The following is a 9,308-nucleotide window of genomic DNA, read 5'->3' as shown; positions in this document are numbered from 1 at the left end:
GCACACTGGGTCGGCCCTGTGATGCCCTCAGCACCGCACACCACTGGGTCAGCCGTGTGACGCCTTCAGCACCGCACACTGGGTCGGCCCTGTGACGCCCTCAGCAGCGCACACTGGGTCGGCCCTGTGACGCCCTCAGCAGCGCACACTGGGTCGGCCCTGTGACGCCCTCAGCAGCGCACACCACTGGGTCAGCCTTGTGCCGCCTTCAGCACCGCGCACTGGGTCGGCCCTGCGATGCCCTCAGCACCACACACGGGGTTGGCCCTGTGACCTTGGCTTTCTACTTCAGCAGCGCAGGGTGTGAGTGGACCCATTCCCAGACAGGGAGAGGCCCTGGAACTCAGCTCCTGATTGCTTCATAAGCTACCAATAAATAGGCATTCTTTCAAATGGTTACTTTTTTTAAAAAAAACTTTTTATTTTATTTTTGAGACAGTGTTTCTCTGTGTAGCCCTAGCTGTCCTGGAACTCTCTCTGTAGACCAGGCTGGCCTCGAACTCACAGAGATCCGCCTGCCTCTCGAGTGCTGGGATTGAAGGTGTGCACCACGCCTCCACCACCAAGTGGTAAATAGTTATTTTATTCTCTAGCGTCACTGCTGTTGTCATTTTGTCTTGGTCGAAGGCTAGTCCAGGCCTTAGGGAACTGCTGGGTGACAGCCACCTATCTTTGGGCTGGAAGTACCGGTCGGAGTATATTTGGCATGGTATGACCCCCTGCCACAGCTTAGACAACTTCATCTACCTCTATAAAAGTTTTATTTTTTTATTTATTAATTTTTTTAAGTGGTGCACACCTTTAATCCCAGCCCCCAGGAATCTCTTCAGAGACAGGTAGATCTCTGAGGGCAGGAGGATTACTAAATTCAAGGCCAGTCTGGTCTACAGAGTGAGTTCTAGGACAGCCAGGGCTACACAGAAAAACCTTGTCTTAAAAAACCCAAAACGCAAATAATTTTTTTTTTCCTACAGGGTCTGATGTAGCCTGAACTGACCTCAAATTCTCTATCTATTTTAGAATGACTTGGGATTCCTGATCCTCCTGCCCCCACCACCCAAGTTCTGGGACTCTGGGTAAGGATAGTTATGCCTGCTTCATGTGGCGGTACGATGGAACCCAGGGTCCTAAACAAGCACCCTTGGGATCAATCCATACCCCCAGTCTACCACAGTTCGTTAACAGGAATTCATGATTATATTATGCCATTTCATATCCACCACCCCAACTTTGTCTTTCTTTAGAACGACTTCATCCTCTGACTCCCCCATAGACCACGTGATCCAGGTTTAAGCCAATCAAAATGAATCAATCCATCACTGTGGCATGGAGAGTGACCCCGATGGTCAGTGTGGTCAGTGGCCCGAGCCAAGCTTACAGGGTGATGCTCCAGGTCTTTGCTTGAAGTGCCTCTTTGCCATGACTTGGCAGTTTGGGCAATTGCTTCAGGGCCACCTGGCTCCCAAGAGGGATTGGTTGTCTGAGAATGAAGCCGCCCCCAGGAGGTGAGGCCAGGAGAAACCTCCTGCAGATGGCAGTCGTGAGCCCCAGCGGACGCTGTACGCTGTGAGTAGGTTTCCATGGATGCTCTTGGGGTTCCTCTTCTTCTTTGCTTAACCGGGATTCGGTTGAGTATTCAGTCTAGTTGGACTCTGACTGCATAGGGATGGCGCAGGAGGATGGCACTTGTCACACAAGCCTAGCGACCAAGTTTGACCCCTGGGACCCACAGAAAGGTGGATGCGGAGAACTGTGTTTACAGTTGTTCTCTGGAACCCCCACTCATGTTTTGGTGGGCGGCATTTTGCCTACTTAGTATCTTCTCAGCTCCAAGCTGTGGATTTTGAAGCATTTCAGAGTTCAGTTTTAGATTCCGTATCTCTAACTTCCAGTACATGCATCTGTGAACTGCTGTAAACTCCACCAAGGCAACATAAAACGTTTGGTGTGATGTTTGGCACCCAGCAAATGCTTAATAAATGGAAATTATTTATATTTTTATGAGTTTAAATAAAGATTAAATAGATTGGAAAATGGACATTTTAAAATCACACCTTTTAAGCCTAGGTAAATATTTTGAAATATTTATCTTTCAGACATTTTCTGATGTACATAAATTTGTTCGCGTGCGCATGTGTGTATGTGTGCCAAAATGAAATCATAGTGCCACAAATCAAACATCTTGGGCTAGTGAGATGGCTTAGCAGCTAAAGGAGCTTGCTGTCGAGGTTGAGGACCTGAGTTCAATTTCGGGAGCCCACTTGGCAGAAGGAGAGAACTGACGCTTGTAGGCCACCCTCTGACCTCTACAGTCATGCGGAAATATGAGTGCGTGTCCCCCAAATAAATAACCTTCAAACGCAAGAATCAAGCGTGCCTTGAAGATATCTTCAGTCCTTCAAAGTAGCCACGAGGCAAGTCTCTTGCTGGATATTTAGACGCACTTGTACAAACTATACACATGGGATTCTGTATCAGGTAGCCATTGGCTGATCGGCACTGTTTAAAAAGAAGGGTCGTGTGTAGCCCAGGGTGATTCTAGCTTCTGATTTTCCTGCCTCCACTTCCCCAATGTGAACACTTCAAGTTCATTGAAAAACTTGGTCTCAAAAAATAGAGGGCTGGAGAGATGGCTCAGAGGTTAAGAGCACTGGCTGCTCTTCCAGAATTCAATTCCCAGCAACCACATGGTGGCTCACAACCATCTGTAATGAGATCTGGTGCCCTCTTCTGGCCTGCAGGAGTACATGGAGGCTGAACGCTGTGCACATAATAAATAAATCTTTAAAAAAAATAAAGTGGAGAGATATAGAGGACTATATCCAGTGTTGACCTCCGCCTTCCAAATATGCACACACATGCACATGAACTTGTATGTACACATGTACATATGAACAGGTGCACACACCCACTAAACACACGCACACATGACTAAAAAAGGAAAAAAGTATTGGTAAAATGGATCCGTGGATTAAGGGGTTGCTGCTAAGCCAGAGGATCGGTGTTCAAACCCTGGGATCCACATGGAAGGAGAGAGCAGATTCCCACGAGTTGTCCTCTGACTCCATATATGCAATGAGATACACACATGTCCCCTGCAAATAAATAAAACATAAAAAATAACAAAATCTATTGTGAATTGAATATTGAAAAGTCTGCTTTTTGGCTTCCCATGTCTCCATCCTCAGGGAGAGAGGCTGGCTCCATGATTCTCGTTCCCACATTCATCACCTTCTCAGCTCCTATGTCATGACCTATGACATGCAGCAGGGGGCCAGTGTGGTCAACAGGCTACAACGCTGGCTCTGAGGTTCTGTGGGGACTGTGTCCACACCCCAGGTGAGTCTTGGTGGCTGTTTTGTTTTGAAAGAAAAAAGAAAGTATGAAGCCAGCAAATAGCTCCATATTTAAAGGTGCTTGCTGCTAAACCTGGTGACGTGAGTTCGATGCTTGGGACCTACATAGTGGAAAAAAACTGAGTCCTGCAAGTCGTCCTCTGGCCTCTATACACATGCCAAGGGATGCCTGCTCACACACACATACACAGAGATATGATCACACAAAATAAATAAGTGAATGCATGTTTTTAAAAGTACAATTGCATTTAGTTGTAGATAACATAACCAACTGATTGGAAAATCCAATGCAACCCACAAGGAAACTTACAAGAGGTGAGGAGCCAGGCCTAGGACAGCTACTGGTGAGCTCAGAACTTGGGAAAAGCTGCAGGGGGGGGGGGATCAGGAGTTCAAGGTCATCTTCTGCAGGTAATGAGTTCAAGGCCAGCATGGGCTAAACAAGACACTGTCTCAATCCAACCAAGCAAGCAAACTAATCACTAGCTTTAGTAAGATTGCGAAAGGTAAGGGTGAAATAAGAAAACCAATTGAATTCCCAGTTCCTGCCAGCAGAACAGCATGAACGGGGTGCTGAGGGCTCAGTCACATTTGCCATTGGGCACTCCTCTGTCTCATTCTGCCATTGTATCTTTGGGGCACAGTTCACCACCAAGGCCCCTGGGGTGGGAAAAGAGATGCAGGCTGGGGTCCCGCTGCTGCTTTACCAGGTCCTGTTCCTGCTCCACCTGTGGGCTTCCTTCACTCCTCACACTTAGGTTTGGTTGTGGGGGGCCCTGCCAGGATTATTAGCACCTTAGGGGGGGGCTGGGCTCTTCCTCCTCCTCCTCAGCAGATCTGCGTCCACTGTCACTCAGCAGTCCCTCTGCTCTCCATCCCTGGCTTGGTGTGACTCATGGTTACTCCTGGGGAAGATTCTCAGGGTCACCACCCTTCCTACAATCCCTGCTCTCACCACCTCCCTGGCTCCCAGGCTGCCACAAGAGTGCTGGCTCACTTTGCCCTGCCTGGCATATGCCCCTTCCACCATTCTAATGAATCCAAAGAGCAGCTGGCCAGGGGCATTGTGCTTACTTTGGGTGTCACCGCCCCTATCCCACAGTCCATGCCATGACAGAGGCGGGACAGGGCTCAGGGAAGTCCACACACTCCCAAGATTTCTTAGTTATGATAGACTCAACATTGAAATTTATCCCTCTTAGACACCGAGTCGTGAGAGTTTTGGTGTGTCCTTCGGGGATGTCCCATTTTCCGTCAGCTTCGAGAGCTCTAAGCCAGTGGGTGAGGTGACAGTTCCACCGGGAGCCACCATGGGAGCCTTCCCAGACCCTCCGCTAGAGCCAGCTGTTCCCTGCAGGCTGTTTACCTGTCTGGGTGCTGAGATGGGACTGGACGGAGAGAGGCTAGGAGGGAGGGAGGGGGAAGGGAGGCCGGGAGGCAGGCTTGGGTTTGATTGGCAGCTGAGCTCACTGTTTTGGGCCTGGCCCCCCGCCCCACCCCCATCCCAGCTGGCCACAGAAGCGAATGGGGGGAGTCAAGCTCACAGGGAAACGTTTGTTCTTGTCTCAAACAGACATGGGCTGGGGACCTAGCTTCCCTTTGGCTGCCACGGAGACTGGGGCCACTTGAGTTCATGTTTATTTTCACAGCGTGGATTCCATGGAGATTATCACGCCAGACAGGGAAACCCTGGGAAGAGGGCTCCGGCCTCCATGGAGTACCTACTATGTGCGGAGCTAAAGACAGCCGCGAGTCAGTGGGATTCCCAACACACACGTGAGGATCAGACTTCTCTGACCGAGGGTTCAGAGAGGGCAAACCTCTCACCTGTGGTCACACAGCAGGCTAGCAGAGAGCTGGAAGGGGGAGGGGCACCGCACTCAGACTCGTTCTATTGTGTCTGAATGAAGCCTTTTTCCAGAAGGCAGTTCTAAGCCAACATGAGGTCTCAGCCAAGCAATGGCTCCCCGGCCTTCAGTCTCTTTCTCTGTCTCATCCAAGGGTCGGGACATTTGAGGAAGAGCTTGGTGTGTGGTAGGAGCACAGTGCGGATCTTATTGTTGTGGCCGTTTTCCTGTCTCATCTGGTCCTGGACCTTTGGGTGAGCCACGGGCCCAGGGTGTCTTCCTGAGTAGAAACCTTGAACCATGCCGCACAGAAGAAGGGCTGAGTGTGGCGAGAAGCCCCACGCTCACTGTCCCCCAAAGAATGGGCCAAGAGTCTCACAGCCCTGGGACAGGAGACCTGAGTCTGACCCCATCACCCTAGCCCTTCCCCCAAATCCATGCTGTATGTAATGTATTGCTTTTCTGATTCCCTTTCCCCATCAGTTGATCTCAGTGCCGAGATCCATGTTGAAGCTGCCTTGGACCCTCTCACCCCGCAGCATCCTCACCATCCTCCTGCTTAGACCTGATTATCTAAAGCCAGAGCACTCAAGGAAGCAGCCGGATCAAAACCAAACATGGAACCAATCAGATCCTTAACCTGACACTACAAACTTCCCACAGACTTCAGAGAAATACCTCCAGAAGGGCCCGACCTTTCGATTCTCCCCAAGGCTACCTCCTCCTCTAGCCCAGACTTTCTAAAACACAGCCCCGACCTTGCCACTTCCGGGCCTCAAGCCCCTTCGACTTGCTCTGTGTTATTTATTATTCTTATTTGAGATTATCTGTCAAGGTCCTTTGCTTGCCGGGTCCTGTGTCAAGTGTCTTTTCAGGCATTTGTTCCCATGGGGCAGGGACAGTTGCCACCCTCATATTGCATGGGGGACCAGGAGGGCCTCTGCAGCTCCATGTGGGGGGCGCATGGGGTTTCACAAAGCTAGTCTGGTCAGAATCTAAAGTCCATGGCCCCCCATGTGCCTGCTGGTCTACCAGGGGCCCCAGTCCATCTTTGGGTGACCCTTACAGGTCATCACTACGTCTTATCTTCCTTTAGACAACTGTCAGCTCCTGTATGTCGCATTTGTATCTCCCAGTAGCTCAAGCCTCTGTTCTGAAATCCAAGTCCTTCTGGCCCCCCAGCCTTCTCAAAACCACCATCTCCAATGCTGTTTGTCTTTCCCGCCACACTTCTCAGAGCCGGCTGAGTGCTATGCGGCCTGTCTCTTCAGCTCCTGGCTTCCGTCTGTCTCCTGATGGGCGCTGGCATGGCTGCAGTCAATGGGGCCACACGTGTCTGCTGCGCCAACCTGCTTACGTCTTTGTATTCCATCCGTGTCAAGTCACCTTCTATGTGACTCCCTGTTCTGATACAGGTGTGTCTGTGTCCCAGCCCAGGGCCGACCCACTGCCCTCTCCAGGGACCACAGCCAAGCCTACCTCCTAGCCCAGCTTCTCCTCTGACACAACACCCCAGGGGCCCCATGGAACTCCTCTTTAGCCTTTGCTGGTGGGTTGCTATCATGCCAGGTGGGAAGGGGTACTGCTGCCAGCCCCAGTGAGGCGTGCGGAGGATCATCCTGTGAGGTTCCTCCTCACTCTGTACCCACTCCTCTGCCAACTTGGCACCGGGCCTCTTCTTCCTACCTTTCTTGGTGTCTTCTCTGCTCAGCATTCCCGGGGCCACCGCTCTCATCCCAGCCTCCTTTATTTTGTTTTGTTTGATGTTTAGACAGAGTCTCTCACTATGTAGCCCTGGCTGGCCTGGAGCTCGCTCTGTAGACCAGGCTGGCCTTAATCTCATAAGATAGCCACCTGCCTCTGTCTCCCGAGTGCTGGGATTAAAGGCATGCACCACCAAGCTCACCCATAATCATCGACAGATTCTTATGTATTCCAAGCTTGAACTTCTGATCCTCCTCAGTGCTGGGGTTGAAGCGGTGCTCCACCACACCCTGGTGCCGCGGATGGACCCCAGGGTCTCCTGATGCTAGGCCAGTCACCAGCCCTCCGGTCTCCTTCGGCTGTCCCTCAGCAGCTTCATCACAGCTACTCCAAACCCTGTCCTCCAGTGCACACAGCGATGTTTCCCAGGGGTTGTTCCTGGCCAGGGGTTCAGCCCCCCCCCCCCACCGCAGGGCTCAGGCCAGTTACTTATCTTCTCCCGAGGGTCTGCTGACACTGACTATCAGAACTGCCCGCATTAAACACAGTTGCTGCATGTGCATTTGTTTACACGAGCCTTGCTCGGAATCCAGGTGAGCCACTTCTCTGATGCCAAAGTTGGTTCCCTTCCATCCTCTAGAAATGCCGAGCCCTCCTTCTTCCATGTGCCTGTATTTATGGGACAGCCATATGGGGCAGCCATAATGAAGTCTTGTCTTTCTCTCCCCTTTCCTGTGCTTATTGAGAACTTTCTAGAAGCAGAGCTTTGCAAGAATATGATTCTGGATCTTAGTTAAACCCTTGCTGTGCCTTCAGTTCAGAAAAGAAAAGAATAAAAAAAAATCCTGTAATTCTGGGAGCTCAAGCTACCCTCAGCTACATATTGAACTCTGCGCTAACCGGGAGCCAGTGGATCCGAGAGCTGGAAGCTATTCAGTGGACACACTGAGTCAAACATGAGGACTCTTGAGATGCATACTTCACTATCCTCCATCCCAGAATGTTCCAGCTTCCTGGAGGTCAGGCTTAAAATCCCATCCCTTATTCAAGGCTGTGGGACCTCAGATAGGACCCTCCACCTCCTGGAGCCTCCTTGGGCTCTCTACCATATCCTTGTTTCAGGGCCACTTGAATCTCATGAAGCAGTTGGGTGAGTACTGGGCACCTCCGGGTATTCAGTCCGTCACGTAGCCACAGCAGAACCCAGCCCCCACTCCTCTCCCACTGTGGAACCCTGACTGGGCAGAGTGCTGATTTCCCGTACTCAGCGCCTGGTACCTACATTATTCATGCTACCTCGTCCTATAGTTTACCAAGAGAAAACAGGTTCAGAGAGGTCAGGCTGTTTGCCCAAGGTCGCACAGTGAGCTTGGATCTGAAATCAATCCAAGATCTTTAACCTAAGGCCTGTCTGCTTGTCCTTCCCAGGTTCATCTATGGGTTCTTAGAGAACCAAACAGCAGGCAGCCCCAGACCAGGAAGGATTCCCTGCCTTCCCTCTGCCCTCTGCAAGGTCTGTTTAAACTAGCTGAGCAGGGTGAGATGGGGAGGCCACAGAGAAGGTACGGAGATGTTTGTTTTCCTTGGGGGTTTATATCAACATTGGTCTTGACATTTCGCCTGTTATTATGTGTGGTTCTCTTTAGAGGGTGAAATAATATTTTCTTTTGCTTGAGAAAAGGACAAAGTTCAGACAGCTCTTGGCCCCGAATGGATTTTCCTTCTCTGCTTTTGCATGGGCCAGAGCTACAGACTTCCTCCAAGGACTGTGCTGTGGACACCAACCCGGGGCTGCAGGGACCCAGCTTGGGTGGCAGGTTCAGCCTGGCATTGCTTCATTCTTGACTGGAGCAATGCTACTGGTGGGTCTCAATGCCTCCCACCCCAGGCTTCTCTGGGTGTGCAAGCATGGGCGCTTGCTGTGCTCTGCCTGCTCCAGGTACTGTGGGGTCCACAGTGACTTCTTGGCTTGGGGAGAGGAATGTTTTTGGTCCCTGTGCTGTGCACACGCTGGAGGGGGGTTTTTGGGACATGCCATGATGATGCACACTGGTAATACAGGTGGATTCCAGGATTAATTTGCCTGGTAACAAACAGCTCTCTATGCCTGTGGATGAGAACTGAGCTTCAGACACCTGTCCCCACCATGTGTCCCTGCGTGTACCCCCTCACACAGTGCTAAGGATACAGAACAGGAGTGCTGGGATCTGAACTCAGGTCCTCATGATCGCACAGCAAGGTCTTTGTTGACAGAGCTGCCTCCTCCCTGGCCTCCCCTCACTCATTCATCCCTTTCTAGCTAAGGTATTATTGATAGGTAAGGCTTACTCCTCCCACCCCGCCATCCCTTTCTAGCTAAGGCATTATTGATAGGTAAGGCTTACTCCTCCCACCCCGCCAT

At 51.1% G+C, this 9,308-nt stretch overlaps 1 pseudogene; it reads left to right on the top strand.

Moving 5' to 3' along the window:
* Positions 1-9,308, top strand: part of LOC101986329 — a 45,922-nt pseudogene that overhangs the window by 14,696 nt on the left and 21,918 nt on the right.

Source organism: Microtus ochrogaster, chromosome 4 (assembly GCF_000317375.1).
Source record: "Microtus ochrogaster isolate Prairie Vole_2 chromosome 4, MicOch1.0, whole genome shotgun sequence".
NCBI lineage: Eukaryota > Metazoa > Chordata > Mammalia > Rodentia > Cricetidae > Microtus > Microtus ochrogaster.
This window is presented reverse-complemented; position numbering and strand designations above follow the sequence as displayed.